This window comes from Lithobates pipiens, unplaced genomic scaffold (genome assembly GCF_037356315.1).
Source record: "Lithobates pipiens isolate NorthernLeopardFrog02 unplaced genomic scaffold, aLitPip1_a1.2 Scaffold_30, whole genome shotgun sequence".
Classification (NCBI taxonomy): Eukaryota; Metazoa; Chordata; class Amphibia; order Anura; family Ranidae; genus Lithobates; species Lithobates pipiens.
The window spans coordinates 125,758,817-125,781,447 of record NW_027507791.1 but is presented as its reverse complement, the minus strand read 5'-3'; the positions used below and the strand labels follow the sequence as shown (position 1 = coordinate 125,781,447).

At 43.0% G+C, this 22,631-nt stretch overlaps 1 protein-coding gene across 1 annotated transcript in view; it reads right to left on the bottom strand.

Annotated features, from left to right (window-relative positions):
- The window catches only part of AKAP6 (A-kinase anchoring protein 6), a 427,520-nt gene that overhangs the window by 229,651 nt on the left and 175,238 nt on the right, over positions 1 to 22,631 (bottom strand). The gene's annotated exons all lie outside the window — the stretch shown is intronic.

Below are 22,631 nucleotides of genomic sequence, written 5' to 3'. Positions count from 1 at the left end.
GGAAATCCCTACTAAAGTGAGGGACTCTCACGTTGTCACCAGGGTCACCAGAACAAGTGTCCCTTTTGAAAGATATCCCTTCTTTGCCTGTTCCTAACCCATATTGTAGGATTGTCTTTTACTTTCCCTTTCGGCAATAATACAGAGGACAAATAAGGAGGATGAATCGCTCTAGTGGGGACATAGACAGCAATAAAAACCTGACAGATGTTCTAATCTCTCTCTACTTTATTGAAAAATGTAAAAAATAAAACTTGCCTTACATATACCCAGTGAAGTGACTGACCTCAGGTGAGGTACAGCGATGAAACAAATCCTCCTACATAAGTTGTATTCATCTATTTGCAGTCTTCCCTTCTCTACAGTCATCCTTCTGGTGAGATCCTTGGGAATACTGAGTTGCCCCATAGAGGGATATGCTTTGTTCATATTTCATGTTTGAGGTTTACAACCACTTTAAGTGTAAAGGGTAAATTTCACAGTGTTTCCATTAGCCCGATTCTTTCGGTTCATGCAATTTCTACTTCCAGTCCCTGTTACTATATGAATGGAATTACTTACAGCCTATTGCAACCCCATAGACTTCATTGATGCGATTGTAACGGGTGCCGATTTCCCCCCATACTTGGCCAGTTGCCACTGACAAGGAGCAGAGACACAGTCTGCAGCTTCTGAAAGCTTTTCTTCCCCCTCCCTCTCCTCTTCACGCAGCCACAGGAGAGTGAGGCTGTACACAGGACAGCTGCTCGATCCACCCCCCTGTTTCCTCATTGGCTGTGGTAGGACCAATCAGGCAGAGGGTTGACTCGGGTCCCCGGTATGCCCCAGGGGACAGAAAGAGGAGGAGGAGGTGTGTGATCGAGGGGCAGGAGACCACAAGGAGCCCAGGGCAGACCATGAGAGAACATAAGGCTGTCAAGGTGAGCTTGAGGAGACCAAGAGGTGGCAGAAGGAGCTCCTCCCTTTCCCTGCTGGGAGAGACATTGCAGCTGAGCAAGGAGGTGGCCCTTCCTGGAAGCAGGCTACACAGTTGGATGCAGATCACCTGTCGCAAACACGCCATCTGCTGTGTGGGTACCTGCACAGGCCGCCGGGTCTTTTGGGCCCCAAGTTGCCAGTTGGGCATCCCTCAAGAGCCTGTCCCGGAACGTGCCTTTCTTTGGGTCTTGGTGTCACCAGGATTGGTGAGCGGGCAGAAGCCCACCCTAACCATACATTAAAAGAGACACTATATGCAGACATCTTTATCTCACCCCCTCATAAAAGCCTTCACAGGAGACATTTTACACAAGCTATCCCTTGCTACTGTAAGTTGCTGTACAGAGATCTCTCTGGGCCCTTGTTGAGCTACCTGAAGATGCCAGATAACTACACTGCAAAGACTCCCAAATTTCTTTTTTCTTCAACTAAGGACTCAGTGCAAAATATTGGCACATATTAAGGGGGGGCTCTCATTTAAAAAGCGTAACGTTTAAAGCATATTGTTGTTTATTGTGCTGTACATTTATCTTCTGGGCCCGTGGTCTCAGGATTTTAAGGAAGTAGATTGACATACGAGAAGTAATTCTTTCTCCCTTTCATACTTGAGCACATAGGCCATCTTTAAGACCTGTGAGTTGGTTAAACTGTGATTTAATTACATTACATATTTCTTTTGTGCTAAGTTGCCTAGTATCAGAGTTTACTACAGGTAAACTACCTGTTTCAAGTTATTACTGTCTTGTTTACTGCAAAGTCTCTCAGTAAAATACTCTTTGACCTGCTACAGCCTGGTGTCCCTTTACCATTGTGTCCACAGTAATATTTGTTTACCAGTTGTGCCAGAGGGGTCGAGACTGTTCTTGGAGTTGATCGGCAGAGCATAGAACTTCTTAAATGTAAAATATGCCCAGTATGTTTTATTAACGTTATAAGTAATAAAAAAAAAAACACTAAATTCACATGTTATAGCACATCCCAGGACTTTCAAATCAAGACTTTTATCACATGTTCCACTCCTAACCAGGGCTGGTGCTACCACTAGGCAAACTACGCACTGCTGCCTAGGGTGCCCGGCGGTGGAGGTCTGTGCTTGTGTCCTGACTCCCAAATGAATGGAAGCAAGCAAACATTCATTGGTGGCCACTGATAGGCTGCATTTGATGAGCGCTGGTGAGGCTGCATTTAATGGGCGCTGGTGGGCTGCATTTGATGGGAGCTTCAATAAAAAGGTGGGGAATACATGGCCAAGGCAAAGGGGATGGGGTCAGGGGTGGAGCCAAAGGGGGTGGCAAAATTAGGTTTAGCCTAGGGTATTAAAAATCCTTGCACGAGCCCTGCTCCTAATGTGGTATATTTGCTTACCTGCCCCTATGGATTTCAGTAGGTTGGGCGCACAATACGCCCTTTACAAGTAAGGCTCAATGAACACATTGGTAACATTAACAGAGGGTTTAAAGGCCATCCAGTCTCCAGACACTACCTGGAAATCCATAACAAAAATCGAGCTGGTACTTCTTTTCTCTGACTTGATAAGTTAAAACTACACTCGAGGGGAGAGTCTAGGTGACGTGAGATCTCTAAACTTGAAATGAGTTGAATCTATAGGGTTAAATGTCTTAGATCATTAGGTCTAAATGCAGATGTGGAGGTTAATGATTGATGCATTTATTAAATGTATCAAGTGCTTTTATTAAATTTTTGCTTCCTCTTAGTTGTTACTTTAATTATGTAAATTTTTGGGGATTAGTCTTTCATATTAATATTTTTATTATTATTTTATTATTTTTAGTACCTGCAATACTGTTACTGATTTTATGGTTATAACATTCTATATCTTGCACATATTATTTTTTTATAAGCATTTTTCCCATTTTCTACATTTTTTTAAATATCCACTAGAGGCCCTCAGAGTACCTTTCGCCTTTGCAATAAGGCTTTCCTTGTCATATTTTTAAGGTTATAACGTTTTTCCTTTTTAATGCTTTTTATTTATCTTGGTATCCGTTATGGGCGCTACGTTTATAGACAGAACTCAGGCATAATTTGTCACTTCTTGTAAGTGATAAGTAGCCAAGACATTAAGGTCCTGTTTATTTAGTTGATATTTGAATCCGAGGCTTGGTTGCCAACATTGTGGTGAATGAGAAGGAGGCTTGAACTTTGCTCACAATGGCCGCCGTCCGAAAACGAGGCCTGGTCTTTCAACATTAGTATTTATAGCGATGGCTCAGTGCATCGCTTGTGCCCCAGGAAGATGTCACATATGATGAAACATGTCGGGCGGAGCTATGCACTGAAGCCATCATACCCCATGTAACCCTGGAAGTGCGGGTGAAAAAATTTATGTTTGCCGGCAAACAATTGTATTTAGGCTTTACTGCTTTTTATCTATTGTAAGTAGCCTTGGCTTTATACAATAAACATATGTATTACACTTTTGGAGCTTTCTATTTGTATGGTCTACCTCCTGGTTTTTTCTGGTTTGGATATCCCACTGTGAGTTTGATCACACCAGAGGCTTCCTCATTTATACCCTGCAGAGGTTGTTCTGCCTACCTGTCTGACCATTCTATAAATAGGTGGTCCCTATCATCCGGTAAGCCTCCCTGATCACAGAGTGTGGGGTGCCACAGAAGGTTCTGCATGATTTTTAGTGGTGGAATCCCTGTCCAATCAACTTTGTTTTGAATTTCTTCATATTTTTCATGAAGATTAATTCTGCACAATCTTTTGAACTGTTTCTCTTTTTTTCTCATCACTTGAAAGATATAAGGACACTTCCTATGCACAGAGTATTTCTTGCTATGGCTATATCACATGGTTAGTCGCTGCACTCATTTATCATATATACTTATTTACTGAGTTACTTTAGCACGGTATACCACTTTGAATTGAGAACATAGAGCCTAAAATGATCAAGCGGTTGGGGGGGGGGGGGGGGAGTGGTGCTACACAATTAAATTAATTTATAAAATAACACAGACCAGAATCATTGAACTAATAGTCCTGCTGAACTCTCTGCACATATTTTAGTACACCAAGTAAGTGTACGCTTTACACTTACCTCCTGCTATCCTGTTCAGTTATATTTCCCGGAACTCATTTTCTAAATTAGCTTAAAGCCCCACTCCAGGAAACAACAAACATGCAACAAACATACCCTTGTAATGGGGTAAAGCCTTAAGGTTTTCACCCTAATGCATTCTATGCATTAAAGTGAAAAACTTTCTTTGTTGCAACCCCCCCCCCCCCTTTCTTACCTGAGCCCGATCCACTGTTGCTCTCCTCATTTGACAGTTTTATAGCAGCAGAAGCCATTGGCTTCCGCTGCTTTCAATCAAAAGTTGTGATACTGGAGCAGGAGGCTGGGCCAAGTCCTGCTGTCTGCGTCAATGGACGCAGCAGTAGGACTCGGGTGCAAGCCCAAACGGGTGCTCTCATGGAAAATAGCTTTCCATTGGGGCACCCGTTAACCACTTAAGCCCCGGACCATTTTCCAGCTAAAGGACCAAGCCCTTTGTTGCGATTTGGTACTGCGTCGTTTTAACTGACAATTGCGCAGTCGTGCAATGTGGCTCCAAAACAAAATTGGCGTCCTTTTTTTTCTCACAAATAGAGCTTTCTTTTAGTGGTATTTGATCACCCCTGCGGTTTTAATTTTTTGCGCTATAAACAAAAAAAGAGCGAAAATTTTGAAAAAAAATGCATTATTTTTTACATTTTGCTATAATAAATATACCCCAAAAATATATAAAAAAACTTGTTTTTTTCCTCAGTTTAGGCCGATACATATTCTTCTACATATTTTTGGTAAAAAAAAAATCACAATAATCGTTTATTGATTGGTTCACGCAAAAGTTATAGTGTCTACAAAATAGGGGATAGTTTTATGGCATTTTTATAAATTTTTTTTTCTTTTACTAGTAATGGTGGTGATCAGCGATTTTTATTGTGACTGTGACATTATGGCGGACACGTCGGACAATTTTGACACATTTTTGGGACCATTGATGGCATTAATACAGCAATCAGTGCAATTAAAAATGCACTGATTACTGTAAAAATGTCACTGGCACTGTCAGAGGTTAACCACTAGGGGGCAGTGTAGGGGTTAAGTGTGTGTGTGTGTTTTTTAACTCTAGGGGGCTTGGCTTGGCGTCTGATGTCACTGATCGTCTTTCCGATGGCAGGGAACAGACGATCAGTGTCAGGCTCAGTAGGAAGCACGAGGAGAGGTTTGTTTACACTTACCTCTCCTCGTTCTTCAGGTCTGTTACCCGATCACGGGACACCAGCGGCGATCGGGTCTGCGGGTCCCACAGCCATGGTCACAGAGCTCAGGACCGGGTCGCAAGTGTGCTGCCGGCTGGGCACTTAAAGAGCAACGTACAGGTACGTGATTGTGCCCACCCATGCCATTCTGCTGACGTACATCGGCGTGAGGCGGTCCTTAATCGGTTAAAGAGGAGGGGCCTGGAGAGTCAGCGGGGGACCCCAGAAGAAGAGTTTTGGGGCTGCTCTATGCAAAACCATTACACAGAGCAGGTAAGTATAGGTATGTTTGTTCTTTAAAAACGCTTACAACCAAGCTGAACTCCAGGTACAGAAACTTGAATTTAAATATATTCCCTGATAGCTGCAATGGAGCAACAATTGCCTCTGCAAACCCAGTTATCCCTCTGTAAAAGTGGTGACATCATCATTGTACTGCACATAATCTATGCAATCCATGGTGGAAGGAAATACATTTGTTTGATTCCCCCATCAACACTGAATGTGTTGAACTTCTCCTGCAGTGATATTGTGTTCTGCCAGCAGAACACAATGGTCACTGCTGGTGGCCATAGCCATTGACATTGATCACATGAAAAAAATCAGCCGGGCTTAAAGCAGACCTTTCTCCCCTTTCACTAAAATAAAATCAGCATGCAGCTCTGCATTCTGACATGAAATCACATTGCAATTATTTGTTAAATAAAAGATTTTTGCTGTTACTTACATTTGATGTGTTTGTACTTATTGGACCATTGAGGCACTAGTTATGTGGCCAGGTCCTCATAGATGCCCCCTGGGAAGGTTATGTAACCAGTGCCTGCCAGATCTAATCTCTAAACTGCAAGATTTTGCAACATTTGATGAAATTGCGCAAATTCATTGAGAAAATCCTTTTCTTGCCTTGTTTTTGTTTATAATGCCCTGTACACACGATCGGACATTCCGACAACAAAATCCATCGGATCTTTTCCGAAGGATGTTGGTTCAAACTTGTCTTACATACACACGGTCACACAAAGTTGGTCGGAAATTCCAAACCTCAAGAACGCAGTGACGTACAACACGTACAACGAGCCGAGAAAAATGAAGTTCAATAGCCAGTGCTGCTCTTCTGCTTGATTGAGCATGCGTGGCATTTTGTGCGTCGGAATTGTCTACACACGATTGGAATTTACGCAAATGGGTTTTGTTGTTAGAAAATTTTAGATCCTGCTCATAAAACTTTGTGTGTCAGAAATTCCAATGGAAAAAGTCAGATGGAGCCTATACACGGTCGGAATTTCCGTAAACAAGCTCCGATTGTACATTTTCTGTCCGAAAGTCCGACCGTGTGTACAGGGCATAAGTCTCCATGGCTTCGGAACTGCGAGTGTCAGGTAGCATTATGCCACCCATATTGCTCATAGCAATGCTGAACTAAAAACATTAAGAAACTGTGCCAGATTTCATACAGGGCATTTGCAGACATTATAAGATGGGCAGCAGAGAACAAGAAAGAGGTAAGTACTTTCATGTAACTTTATTGCTTGCAATACATACATTCAACTAGTATATTCATATTTACTAAAAGAAGGGGGGAGATGTAAGTCACAAGAGTGCCTTTGCACAGGTCCTGTACTTTGATACAAAACAAAGAACTTCTTAGCCCTTGTACACACGGTCGGACATTCCGGCGGAAAATGTCCGATCTGACCTTGTTGTCGGATAATCCAACCGTGTGTGGGCTACATCAGACTTTTTCCGTCGGAATGTCCGACCAACAAAGTTTGAGAAGTGGATATAAAAATTTTCGACAACATTATCTGATTGGACTTTGTCCAATGGTTTGTAAAGAATTCCGACCGGACAAAGCGCCATGCATGCTTAGATCAAATTACGAGACCAAAGCTATTGGCTACTAGCCGCAACGTAGTCACGTCTCAATGAACGAACGGCATCATGTTATGAACGTTCAGATTTTCCGACAACTTTGTCCGACCATGTGTACGCAACACCAGTTTCGGACAAAATCCATCGGAAAAAATCCGACAGGTTTTGTTGTCGGTATGTCCGACCGTGTGTACAAGGGCTTAGGCATAAGTAACACTTCTAGATGGTCCCTAGAAGGTAAAAAAAAATCCCAATTTTCCCACATTTGTAATATTCACGGACTGATCTGAATTTTTAGCTCACCAGCTGCTGGAAATTGCCCTTTAATTTAATACTCGGAGACCCTGTTATTTGTAGCACAGACCAATCCACTGGGTGAGACAAAGCTGACCAAGGAAAATCTTTTAGACGCATGCTGTCTGGCTTACCAATCCAATCATATTTATATTAGATTAAATTCAATTACTACAAAGGTTGGAAAATTACAGTATAGTAATTATAAGGAAAGAACAGAATTACTGAAGCAAATTTCATTTCTGATACTTCCTACATTTAAAAATGTCAGACGGAAACAAAGCTACTTGACTATAAAATTGCCATCAATATAGCACAGGCCTTCATGTCCTATATAGTGAATGCGGAAAAGGACTTTTAGCCTGAACTTTGATTTGAAATGGCAATAAAAATATATTAGCAGCCATCACTGAAAACAGCCTAGGCATATAAAAACGGCGCATAACAAAAAAACAACGCAGTCCTTTATAATATAATCCCCTTGACTTTATTAAAATGCACCTAATTCAACTACAACTATAATAAGTAATACTATACATGTTGATGGAATGTGTACATACTCACACTTTAAAGTTATATTTGCAAATTGCATAATTCCTGATTGTGATTGCTAAAAGTGTGGGCCACACACATATATACACAAATACACACACTGCTGCTTGTAGCAAACCAAATTTCAGATGCCACTGGCACTAAATGAAAACTAAATTCTAACTAGCTGCATTGAGCAACACCTTCACTTTCTAGTTTTTATACATGAGTGCTACTACCATTCGCCGGGAGAGATCTATCAACTTTGCCACCCAGCAGCCCTTTTTTAATTAAAGGGGTCTAATTCTATTGGGAATTGACATTATTATTAATATACAGGATTTATATAGCGCCAACAGTTTACGCAGCCAACATTAGGGCAGACATTACAACACAATACAATTCAATACAGGGGGAATCAGAGGGCCCTTCTCGTTAGAGCTTACAATCTAGGAGGGAGGGTCAAGTTATACAAAAGGGTAATATCTGTGGGGGATGAGCTAATGGAGAAAATAGTGCAGTTGTTAGATGAAGGCAGGATAGGTTTCTCTGAAGAGGAAAGTTTTCAGGGATCGCCTAAAAGTGGATACATTTGGAGACATTCTGACAGATTGGGGTAGGGAATTCCAGAGGATGGGCGAGGCTCGGGAGAAGTCCTGGAGGTGGACATGGGAGGAGGTGATGAGGGAGCTAGAGAGCAGGAGGTCTTGGGAGGAACGAAGTGGGCGATTAGGTTGGTATTTTGAGACTAGGCTAGTGATGTAGCTGGGGGCAGAGTTGTAGATGGCTTTGTAAGTAAGTGTTAGTATTTTGAATTTAATTAGTTGGACAAGTGGCAGCCAATGGAGGGATTGGCAGAGAGGGGTAGCAGACACTGTGTGGTTTGTAAGGTGGATGAGCCTGGCAGCAACATTCATGATGGACTGAAGGGGGGATAGTCTATTTAAAGGTGAGCCAATGAGGAGGGAGTTGCAGTAGTCAAGGAGTGAATCAGGAGCTTTGTGGTTTCATTGGTTAAAGGGATGTAGTTTAGAGATGTTTTGGAGGTTGAGGCGGCAAGCTTTGGAAAGTGATTGGATGTGGGGCTGAAAGGAGAGTTCAGAGTCCAGGATAACACCTAGCACCCTGACATGTGGGGATGGGTGGATGGTTGTGCCATTACTCTTGACAGAGAAGTCAGGGGAAGAGGCGCGTACATAATGAATCTGTGCCACTGTTTGTTATCTCTTTTATTCAACTCACTTTGCAGGTGCACAAATTATCCATAGGTCTGCTTCCATCCTTTTCTGAAAGTTTGGCCTAATTCAGCACTTGTTGCCCCTCTGAAAAGTGATCTGCCCCCTTTCGTTTTATCCAGTTCTTAAACCAATGTAAAGGCTCGTACACACTACAAGAAAATCGGCCGAACATTTGTATCCAAAGAATTTTCAAACGATTTTCATATAGTGTGTACACAACTTTCGACAGCCGATTCCGAATTTTCATACAAAAATTCCTGAAGGGGCAAACTCCAAAATCTTTCTCATACGGGAACAGAACAAACGATTTTGTATATCGTTTTTGTGCGCTTTACGATTTTCTACAAGTGCAAAGTGCACTTGAAATTGCACTGAAAGTGCACTTGGAAGTGCAGTCGCTGTAGATCCAAGGGGGACATGCAAGGAAATAAAAAAATTGCATTTTAGCTTGCTCATGATTGGATGATAAAATCAGCAGAGCTTCCCCTCATTTCAGATCTACCCCTCAGATTTACAGCGACTGCACTTCCAAGTGCATTTGTCTTTTGTAAATAACCCCCCCAGTCTTGCAGTCTGACTTGAGATCCTGTGAGGTCCAAACACATTGGGGTTGATTTACTAAAGGAAAATAGACGGTGCACTCTGCAAGGGCAGTTTCTCCAGAGCTTAGTAAATGAGCAGTTCTGTTGACATCCATCATCCAATCATGTGCAAGCAAAAATGCTGCTTTGTTAATTTTCCTTGCACATAATTGGTTATTCTTTCCAAAGTGAAGGTTTACCTCATTTACTAAGCTCTGGAGCAACTTCATTTTACAAGGTGCACAATCTATTTGTCTTTAGTAAATCAACCCCATTGGCTTATGATGGCTGTTGTTTTATGTGAATAAGGGACAAGATATACATTGTAAAATACATATGTAAAGCGCTGCATAAATTAATGGCGCTATATAAGTACCTTAAATAAATAAATAAATAAATAAATAAATAATAAGACTAATACTATACCAAGGTGTGCTGTTAAAGATTTCTAATTACTTATAATTGCATACTTGCCAACTGATTTGCCAGGACAGTCCCAATTTTTGTTTACCTGTACCTCAAAGCATATTTCCAGCTCTGTATGTGGAGATCACAGCTTGAAGCTTGATGAGCCTGTCAACATTTCATTATTTTTTCTTTTAAATATTGGCAACTATGAGATTGCATGATGGTGCCATCCACCAGTTCACGACAGCATCCTATATGAGAAATGGGCAAGCCTATAAAATGTGTGACGCATAATATACAAATGCTCATTTAAGACCCGGTACTCTGTTGGTGAGGGTGACCAAGTCCTCCACTGAGTCTCCAGGCTCAGCTTTGGTTGTGAGATTATTTGGTATCTTGTATCCACTCTTACATCCACTCAAATACATTCTTTGATTTGCAATTTCAGCCATGTAATTGCATTTAGAAAATTTGAGTTTTAATTGTTTAATAACAGTTGATTTTCTTTTTCAGTTAAAAAAAAAAGATAAAATTAGCCTTAGATTTGGATCGAATCAAAAATATTATTATTTAAACTAGTGAAAAGTATTTCCAAGTATCAGCTCATTTCTTAGGCACGATTCACACTAATGCGTTTTTTTGATGCTTTTTTAATTTTATTTAACATGGATTTTTATGGAACACGTTCACATCAATGCATTTTTGTGCCTCTGCGTTTCTGGAACGGGTTGGGGACTTTTTTCCCCGCACAGTGCAGCCTTTTGCATGTAATAGACTTCAATGGACCCACATACAAAATGCAAGTATTGCGTTTCTACAGCGATTTTGCTGCAATTTGTGCTTTGCGATTTGTTTTTATTTCTACATTCACTGTATATAGCTGGTTGCTAAAGAGCAGGCTGGGAACAACCGATGAGTCATCAGCTGTCAGCAGGCTTCCACGCTGACAGCTGAATGTAAAAAAAAATTGCCGGCTATAAAAATTCACAAAAAAAATGGCATGCCCCCCCCCCCCCCGAAGACCAAACCAGACCCTTCAGTCCGATATGGATTAGGAGGGGACACCCCCATGGCAAAATTTAAAAAACAAATTACATGGGATGCCCCCCCAAATCCATACCAGACCCTTACCCAAGCATGTAGCCCGGAGGGTCAGGAAAGTGAGGGGATGAACGAGCACCCCCCTCTCCTGAACCATACCAGACTGCATGCCCTCAACATGAGGGGGGTAGGTGATGGAGACAAGGGCCTCTTCCCGACTACCCTGGCCGATGGTTGTCCGGGTCTGAGGGACAGAGGGCTTATCATAATCTGGAAGCCCCCTTTAACAAGATTCCAATAAGCCCACCCCCACAGACCCTGACAGCCAGGGTTGTCAGGAAGAGGCCCTGCCCCAAAGCACCGACCCCCCATGTTGAGGGCATGGGGTCTGGTATGGTTCAGGTGGGAAGGGGCTTGCTCGTCCCCTCCCTTTCCTGACCTGCTGGGCTGCATGCAAGGGTCTGGTATGGATTTTGGGGGGAACTCCACACCATTATTTTAAAAAAAAATGGCGTGGGGGTGTCCCCTCCAAATCCACACCAGACTAAAGGGTCTGGTATGGTCTTTGGGGGGGACCCCACACTGTTTTTTTCGTAAATTTTTTTAGCCGGCAGTTTTCTATATTACATTCAGCTGTCAGTGGGGAAGCCCACTGACAGCTGATGACTCATCGGTTGCTAAGGACGCGTGGGCCGGCCTCGACTCACTCCTTAGCAACCAGCTAAATACAGTGAATGTAAAAAAATAAATCCCAAAATGCAAATTGCTGCAAAATCGCAGTAAAATCTGTTACAAAAATGCAGAAACCACAGCAAAAAGCACTGCAGAAATCCTCAAAAGAAACATGCAGAGATGTGAATCGCGCCTAATAGCCTAAGTAGGTATATTTAATGTAAGGGGCAGCGAAGACAATGAAGTTGCAATGTACTTTCAGATATCTGTTTGAGTACCCTGAGTTTCCGACTTAGGGCCCCTGTCACTGTCAGAAAAGTGTCAGAAGTAAATTCTAAGGGTGTACAGCAAAAAACATGAAAGAGGCCTAAGATAGGAAACACAGCAAAAAGAAAAGCAAAGGTAGGGAACATAGGTTGATTTACTAAAGAATCTGTGAATGTGTCTGTGAATCTGTGAATGTTAACAAAATACATGCATATGTTCGTATTCACTTTAATTATCCAATCATGTGAAAAGAAAATCCCTGTTTACATTTGCACATAAGTAGGTAATTTAAGTGAATAGTCATACAATTTATTGAGTGAATATTTCCACAGAGAGTGCCATAAGAAAAACAGAGAAAAATAGTATACATTTTACAACAATGTAACCAATATAACTAATATATTGCACTTCAGTAAAAGCTTTCGGGTTTATAGCTAATTGCCAATATAATATGAATACTTCTTGTTAAGGATATTTACTAAGGACGGTTACCATTCACAATTCACACAGCAGGAATGCACATTTCCATTCACATTTTTTTTGTTGTACGTTTTTGCCATGGGTCATGCATAGGGCAGCCCATTCAATTGAATGGGCTGCCTTATGCGCAACAAAAGCACCAAAGAAGCTCCTGCACCTTTTGGGTGATGAGCTTTTCCCATTTGATAATGCGTGTTTTGCCACAATTTTGACAATCGTGCCAAAGTCGCACCTCGTTTGGGGTGCCATTAAGAATGAAAGCACACGCCACATGTTTTTCCACATTTTTAGGGCAAGCTAAAATTGCGTTTTCAGGTACACACAGTGTAAATGGGGCCTAAGGCATACATTTGGCAGAAATAAATATAAATAAATAATAAAGTATGATGAAGGTGACCTCATATATGGTATAATCTCAAAACTCTTGGGGATGGTGAGAACAATTGGAGCAACTGTGTCTATGGAATGTAGTTGTGTTTATGGAATGGATCTCTGTCTGTGAAGTTCTTTCCAAACAGCTGCATATAAAATCAGCAACCCGGATATACTAATCTGTCTACAGTTCACTGATTTAAAGAGGAAAATGTGAACATTTTCAACTGAGCATAATAAATACTTCAAATCCATCCACCCATCCAAAATAATTGTAATTTCTCTTTAAAACAATCATTTTTTATTGCATGACATTTGTAACTGGGCTTTAAAATAAGGAATTGTGATCTAGTTTTAGATATTTGAGTAAAGTATTAATTGCAAATACTACTATTCATTTTTCTAATGAAAATAATCTAATGAATATGTATTTTTGTTAGGGAAATGCCTCTGCTTCTTAGAGAACCTTACAACAAATATAACAGAGATTGTGGGCAGAACAAAGCTAATTACCCCCATGTTAAGAAGCTTTGCTAATATGCTCCCATGCGTGCTTGATTGATTCCAAAAGCTGCTGGTAATAGCCCCTTGGATAATAATTTCAGCTCAACAAACTTGTTTTTCAAATGTACCTTGAGAGTAAAGAACTAACAATCTGTCTGTTATAACAGAGGTTCAGTCTTGGGAGACTTAGTTACAAAAATACAGCGAAATTGAAAGACTTGGAAAGTTCCCTTTATTAGATTGGACATCACAATTGATATTATATATATATATATATATATATATATATATATATATATATATATATATATATATATATATACCCCTCACATTTTTGTAAATATTTAATCTTTTCTTGTGACTACACTGAAGAAATGACACTTGCTACAATGTAAAGTAGTGGGTGTACAGCTTGTACAGATTTTCTGTCCCCTCAAAATAACTCAACACACAGCCATTGATGTCTAAACCGCTGGCAACAAGAATTAGTACACCCCTAAGTGAAAATGTCCAAATTGGGCCCAAAGTGTCAATATTTTGTAGGGCCACCATTATTTTCCAGCACTGTCTTAACCCTCTTGCGCATGGAGGTCACCAGAGCTTCACAGGTTGCCACTGGTGTCCTCTTCCACTCATGATGACATCATGGAGCTGGTGGATGTTAGAGACCTTGTGCTCCTCCAGCTTCCATTTGAGGATGTCCCACAGATGCTCAGTAAGGTTTAGGTCTGGAGACATGCTTGGGCAGTCCATCACCCTTACCCTCAGCTTCTTTATCAAGGCAGTGGTCGTCTTGGAGGTGTGTTTGGGGTCATTAATTATCATGTTGGAATACTGCCCTGCGGCCCAGTGTCTAAAGGGAGGGGATCGTGCTCTGCTCATGCTAATTGGTTCCAATGTTTTCATAATTTCAGCAATTATAGGTACATTTAGAAAGTATAATGCCAGGAGATAACCCTTTCAGAACATATTATATCACTAGCACATTATAGCTTTCACCCCCTCCTCCTCAGAAAAGTATTGTAAGCCCTTAGGTAGCACATTACAATGCACCAGTAGCGCAGGGTGACCCACAAATAGCACAATGAGCTCCATTCACTATCATTCTAAGAAATGTGGTAAAATAACGCTGAGCGTTTTTCAAAAATGTTTTTGCAATATACAAAAAAACGTTACTATAATACTGCATACGCCATTTTATGAAGTGCGTTATTTTAGTAGTGAAAGCTTTTTTTTAACTACTTGTGATACTTTAACTTGTTAAGGACTACCACCTGCATCCCTAACAAGCAGTAAATAGCAGGAAATAGTTGGTTGATAAGGAGAGGTCGTGGTTGTTAAGGGGCCCTTAGCAGCCGTGACTCATCTGCGGTCAGCGGGGTTCCCCTGCTGACCACAGAATGTAAACAAAAACAACAGAATAGAAAAATCATGTAAAAATCAAGAAAACAAACACGCCAAAGTATTTTTTAAAAACAGCCTGGGGTCCCCCCAAAATTTATACCAGACCTTTATCCGAGCATGCAGCCTGGAAGACCAGAAAAGGGGGGGGCGAGTGAACGGCCCTCCCCTCCTGAACCATACCAGGCCACATGCCTTCAACTTGGGAGGTTGCTGTAGGGCAACTGGGGCTCCCCAAAGCACCTTGTCCCCATGTTGATGAGGACAAGGGCCTCCTCCCCACAACCCTGGCCGGTGGTTGTGGAGGTCTTTGGGCGGGGGGGGGGCTGCCCAAAATCCTATAATCCACTCTATTACAGTAGAATATAATGTACAATGTCTGCGTTTGAGTAATATAATTGTGGGAAGAGAGCTCTGGCGAAACACACACATTGTACATTATATACTACTATAATAGAGTGGATTATAGGATTTTACAAGCATTTTAACACTGTTCAAACTGGGGATTCCTGTCAGGCAGGGAGAGAGAGGGATAGAGAAGAAATCACATTACATGGTAAGAGCTTATTTTCGGGGAAACAGGGTAGCTAGTCTTAGGCTTCATGTACACTGGCTTACATTAACCATGTCCGCGGGAAAATGCAAAATGCGATAAGAACGTTCCGGGTTTGGGCCTGTGATTTTGGGGAATTTTTAAATTAGGGACTTTCAGGAAGCCATGGTCTGGTAAGCTGCCAGTGTAGGCTGGTGTACATAAAGCAGTCAAAGAGTGAAACAAGGAGGGGGTGAAACTATCTGGAATCTACGAGTTAGAAAGAAAATAAGTCTTAAACAAATCAGGGAAAAATTGATTAAATCTGGTTTTAAGTTCTAGATGCATTTTATAAAAAATCTTAGTTACAAGCAGAGCTGTATCATAAATTTGGGCTGTATTGCTCTTAGGAAAAAGGTGTTTGGATGGACTTAGGCCATGCATAATTTTGCAGTTTCCATCCACCTGTGAAAAATAATACAATGTGGACTATAATAAAAGCTGTCTAAGTTGGTAATCAGGCAATATTTGGTGCCAGCAGACTCCCGGGAGATTTGAAACATATATCACTGGTCTGGGTAATCTATGTCTCTTATAGTTGTGGATACATTTCAGTGTTATGTTTTTAGGTCTTTGATGGGTACTTTAAAAGGTCCAGTCTTGAATAAATAAAGAAACTTGGATAATATTGTCATTTTTATACAATTGATACAGCCACCTGGTAAGACTTCTGAATATGTTTAATGGCTTTCAGACATCTGTCTTTCAAGCATAGAGGAAATTTTTCTGCAGTAAATGTAATTTGGCAACATGTGCCTATTCATTTTTTATTCTAGTAACAAACTAAATCCCTTAAAATACAGTATTTCTGTAGGTTGGGCATTGAGATCAGGGATATAAATTAAACAGAACATTGTTTCAAAATGGGACAGTTAAAAAAAGGATTAGCATAATTCACAATATTGTGAAGATATGAATATTGCTAACTTGTTTGGTAAGTGGTTCAGTTCAACTGGCAAACCAGAGAGGTGGCAACAGACAGCCTTGACTGGTGCCTTCATGGATCCCAGAAAGAAGAAAAGTCACTAAATGTAACTAAAGTTGATGGGGCTGAGAATGGACTGTAAAGATATTAAGAAGGTATTGAGACCTACATGTTTGTCACTGCAGACAGGATAGCTTGTCTAAAGTTGGATATACACTAATTGACTTTTGTTCAACATTGTTCAACATTTTTCATTGCAAGAATGATGAAAGAAGGTTGGTTTGTTTTCCGATCATTAGCAAGGTCAAATCGACCTTCGTTTATGACCACACTGACAAGAAAATTTTAAGGAGCAAGATGGAAAACTCTTCTCAACTGTATAAAATTAGTATATGTGGTTTTCGTTCTTTAAAGTCTATTCATTCCAAAATTGAATGTTAAAAGCAAAAATACTCTTTTCGAACTATACTCAAAATGTTTTGAGAATTATCATACAAATTTTAATTTGAAATTCTACCCAGCTTAAGACTTTTTCTGCATCCAGGATTTGGACAACAGCTTCCTCTTTAAAGTGGTTGTAAACCCTTACAAACCACTTTGACCTACAAGTAAGCCTAGATTAAGGCTTACCTGTAGGTCCAAGAAATATCTCCTAAACCTACACGGTTTAGGAGATATTTGCCAAAACACAGGCAGCGCTGTCTACAGTGCATGAGCCGTAGACAGCGGCGCGCAGGCGCACTGAGCATATCGCTGTCAACGGCGATATGCCGCGAGTGGTGGCTCCCATGCGCATGCGCGGGAGTGACATCATCGCGGCTCCGACGAATGACAGCGCTGGAGCAGCGAGACCCACCAAGAAGATGGAGGCTTCGTACACAAGGGGACAGCGGTGTCTTCGCTGGCTCCTGTGTAAGGTAAGTGACACATAATGGACTACTATGCGATGCATAGTAGTCCATTATGCTTTACCTTTGCAGGGAATCAAAGAGGAAGTAAACCCATCAGGGTTTACTTCCTCTTTAATTCTATTCTGACAGTCAGGTCAGTTGCTTGCCTGGGATGGTTTCCTGATTGCCTATGAATCAAAAAAGATCACATGATTTCATGGTGGTGTAATACACACAGTCTAACTACTAATATCTTGGTAGAGATTAGAGTCTAAATGTAAAAATGTAATAGTAAATTTGGAAGTGCAGTAATTCGTACAGTTCAAAAGGGTCTTTACCCTGTTTAGGGATAACCAATATGAAAAATGGGACATTTAAGTAGAAATCAAAACACATTAAAGGACACCATTACAGGTGAGAATTAAAGGTTGCCAAAACATCTTTGAGAGGAGGTATGAGGGGGCATCAAGCCAAGGGAAGCAATGCTTTCTAGTATAGGTTTAGTGTATGCTTAGGATAAGGATGACCACACTCTCAATATTCAGCTTGCTGTCAGTATGATTGGAGAACATACACTATTTATTGGAGTCTCATTATGGATGTTGGCTGGGTAAGGAATGCTATTTAGTTAAAGCAGAGCTCCAGAACCCTTCAGAAAAAATGAAAAGTCATCAGTTACAAATACTTAATATTTGGACACTTACCTGTCCACGAATCCAGCGCTTCACTTCTTCACTCGAGCCGATTTTTCAATAGGCTCTCGGGTGCTGCCACCACCAACTCGACTAAGGGAAACCGGCAGTAAAGCCTTGTAGCTACATTTTGTGAATGGCCCAGCGGCAGGGGAAGGAGGAGGTGGGCTGAACTTCCGTCTGAGTTAGCTGTGGCAAAGCCAACCAGAAGTGTGAGCTGTTACCTGTTAAAACCTGGTAGCCGCTCCCCCCTCCCTCCCCCGAAAGGTCTCAAATGTGGCGGAGGAGGCAAACAAGCAGAATTTCCCTTTTCGGGTGAAGCTCCGCTTTAAGGATTGTAGTTGCTAAATATATGGGTTTGTTTGGAGGGGGTCATAAGTTAAAGTGGTTGTAAACTCTCCCCCACAACTTTGTCCCATGTAAATCACCATAAAAATCCCTAATGAACACTGCTTGTAGATATCTCCTTACTTGCTTAGTATTGTTGTAATCCTTTTTGTTCCTTAGTATCACATCACTGAGCATGCCCAGATCTCCCCTGATTTATGGCACACTCTCTATGTGCTTATCTATCTGTTATCAGGACTTCCTACGGCACACCACTGAAATCCCAGGAGACTTCATAATCACTCAGAGCTTCCTCCTACAACCAATGTGACCATGTGACATCACATGAAGTGTAAACCTGGCCGTCAGACAGCATTAATGCAGTCTTATCAGCTGAAGCTGATAAGACTGACACAGGCAAATACTCGATATTCGGCACAAGTAAATACTATGAAATAAAAGTCAGCTCTGAACAGGGAAGCAGGGTTGCCATAGAAACGTTGGATTGAAAAGGAGGCTTGGTTAACAGTACAGGAAGTGCTCAATGTAAGGGTGGAAATACACTGCACTGTGAACTCAGAAAACAATACTTAAGATGGCGCTGCCAAACCCCAGGTTTTTTAAAGTTTCTTTAAACAGTAAGTAATATTCGATTTGGGCTGGATTACAGTGGCTATAGTTTGATAATTACTTATTATAATGGACTAAATGAAAAGAAGCATCAGAGTGGGAGAGTTTACTTCCTCTTTAAGATACAGTATCTGTATCTTCCTGTGTTACGTGAACAAATTAAGAAGTGGCATTGCCTTCTAACCAAACTGCAAGGAGAGCATGTGCCTTCCCCTCATTGCTATATCTATGGTAGAGGTTAACAATGCTTTTTCTCCCTTTCACAATATGCATTTCTTGAGATGTACTGTGTTATAATAGAGGACATTTCTATTACTAAGTAATGTGAAAAAGAAAGAAAATAATTGTTAAAAACTAGTACTTTTTCCACGTTTTAATCTAATTTTTTTTCTTGATTTAATTCCTTAAGTTAAGACCTAGTGGGGATAATTTTCCTGCTAAAAGTCATCTTTGAGGGGAGCTGAGAAATCTAAGCGGAAACACAATACTAGAAACTGCTCTGCACATGTGAGTGGTTCTCTCCTGCTGAGTAGATTTTTATCTGCAATCAGAAGAATAAAAAAAAGCTCTACAGACCTTTTTTTTTACATAGTGGATGCTCACCCAGATTCAGAGATTTCAGTATCCTGAGCAAACCTAAACTTCCTTCTTAGCACCCAAGGTCCCCTCAACTATACTTAACACTTCTAGTCACACAATAAATTACCATAATAAATCTGTAACAATTAACATATCTCATAATACTAAAACATAACCTTTAACACCAAACCTAGAGGATAACTGCTTTTGTACTGATATATTTTAATGTACCCCCCTTCTGCCCCCATCCCCTGTGCCCACTAAAAGTCTTATATTATCCTGTCCACACTACTGCAGCTGCATGTATTCCAACAAGCTACGCCAACCTAGTAGAATAAGGGTGCAGACTTGACCAGAGGTGGAAGAGGGTTGGAGGGGGTAAAAAGGTGAGCAGTAGCAGAAGAGGGGTGCAAGTTTCTTGGGCTCCAGTGGGGAAACAACTTATTGGGTCCTCAGATTAGAAACTTCAGGAACCTCCTAGTTAAAGTCTTGCCTGATTAATGGATAACACAAGGGACCCAATGTCTAGGGCTTAGTTTCCTGTGTCAAACTAAGCCCTTGTGGTACCTTAGGCTGATTGTTCTTTGGCGAGTAATGGACTATCAATCACTGCCCACTCTTTCTAGACTGGGTGTCTATGTTTTTATCCCCTGGCTCCTACAGTAACGTGGTCTTTCAGCAGGACTTGAGAGTGCATTAACAGGTTGGAACACTGGGGGGAGATTTACTACAACTGATACACTCAGAATCTTGTGCAGATGTGCATGGTAATATAGTAAAGCAGTGCTGCGCAATTCATAAATGTCCATACTAAATTACAAAATGCGTATATATATATATATATATATATATATATATATATATATATATATCATGGGCGTCCGCAAATACGGGCAAGGTGGGGCAGTTGCCCCCCCCCCCCCCCCCCCCCCGGAATCATTAGGTGTTGTTGGCTACTTGGCTGTGTCACCTGGCTGTGTGTTGTGTTTAATGTCCGCCGCGGCCGTGCTGCAACCGCTGCCGCCAAGGACTTTTTTCCTACATCTGTCACTGTTTCTCTGCTGGCTGTTTTCACTGTCCAGTGTACACCGCTCCGCAGGGCAGCCTTTCCACTCCTCCTCTTCATTGATTGGCTGCCTGTGTAGTGTAGGTGTGTCACTCTCACTCACATCGTGTTGTTGTGGATCCACCAACACTCAAGCTGCAGACGAGCCGAGTGATATGCTGGCCTGACACTGGCATTCTGTGAGCTGCCAAGCCCAGTTACTGTATATTCTGCTACCTGCTGTGCTGTGCCTGTGCATGCCTAGGCAACAAGAACAGCAAGAAACCACAGGTATCATCAGTTAGCATGATCCCAGTGCTCGCCACTCCCCCCGTTCACCCCCCAGTGCTTCCCCCTTGTTCTCCCCCCAGTGCTCTCCATTCCCCCCAGTGCTCTCCCCCTGTTCTCCCCCCCACAGTGCTCTCCACTCCCCCCAAGTGCTCTCCACTTCCCCCAGTGCTCTCCCCCTGTTCTCCCCCCCACAGTGCTCTCCACTCCCCCCAAGTGCTCTCCACTCCCCCCAGTGCTCTCCCCCTTGTCCCCCCCCCAGTGCTCTCCTCCACCACACTCTCCTGCCCCCCCCCCCCCACAGTTTTCTCCTCCTCTGTTCTTGCTGCCCCCCTGCTCTCCAGCTCTCCCCATCCTTCTCTAGTCACCATCCCAGTGCTCTCCCCCCCCCCTGTTCCCCCCTCCAGTGCTCTCCCCCCCTGTTCCCCCCCAGTGCTCTCCACTCCGCCCAGTGCCCCCCCTGTTCTCCCCACCACAGTGATCTCCACTCCCCCCAGTCCTCTCCCCTCCGTGCTCTCCCCCCGTTCTCCTCCCCAGTGCTCTCCCCCCTGTTCTCCCCCCAGTGCTCTCCCCCCTGTTCTTTCCCCCCCAGTGCTCTCCACTCCCTCCAGTGCTCTCCCCCCTGTTCTCCCCCCAGTGCCCTCCACTCCCCCCAGTGCTCTCCCCCAGTGCTCTCCCCCACTGTTCTTTCTCCCCCTAGTGCTCTCCTCCCCCCCCAGTGCTCTCCTCTCCCCCCAGTGCTCTCCCCCTGTTCTTTCCCCCCCAGTGCTTTTCCCCCAGTGCTCTCCACTCCCCCAGTGCTCTCCCCCCTGTTCTTTATCCCCCCAGTGCTCTTCAGCTCTCCCTATCATCACTCTCCAGCCCCCACTCCAGTGCTCTCCAGCCCCCCATTCTCCCCACCCCTGTTCTTTCTGCCCCCTGGTGCTCTCCAGCCCCCCCCAGTACTCTCTACCCTCCATGCTCTCCACCCCTATTCTTTTTGGCTCCCCCCAGCACTCTCCACTCCCCACCCCTGTACTCTCCACTCCCCCTGCATTTTGCCCCCACCCATGTGCTCTCCACCCCCCATAGTGCTCTCCAGTCCCCCGTGCTTTCCACCCCTGTTCTTTCTGGCCCTCACTGGTGCTCTTAAGCTCCCCCCATTGCTCTCCACTCCCCCCTGCTCTTTGTACCCCCCCAGTACTCTCCAGCCCCATGCTCTCCACCCCTGTTTTTCTGGCCCCCAGTGCTCTTCACCACCCCACACTCTTAGCCACCCCAGTGCTCTCAGCCTACCGTGCTCTCTACCCCTGTTCTTATTGCCCCCCCAGTGCTCTCAAGTTCCCCCCCAGCGCTCTCCGCTCCCCACCCCTGTGATCTCCACTCCCCCTCACTCTTTGCCCCCACCCATGTGTTCTCCAACCCTGCCAGTACTCTTTGCTCCCCCTTCTCTCCAACTCCCACCCAGTGCTCTCCACTTCCCCAGGACCAGAGGGCAGGCTGACTGGGGCTGGAAAATGAGGACGGCTGAAGGTGCAGGTGGCCAGAGACCACTCCATCTCACAGCAGACAGATCCTCTGGAAGGAGCACCGTCCCCATCCAAAACGAGAACAGACCCTGCCTGCTGCTGGCTGTCATGGATATCCTGCTGGCATGCAAGGTACCGTACCAAGCATCAACAACACTCCTTCCCACAGACAGGGACTGCAGACTGGGACATGGGGCACAGAAGGGGCTGCAATGATGGGCACAGTGAGACTGCATTCACG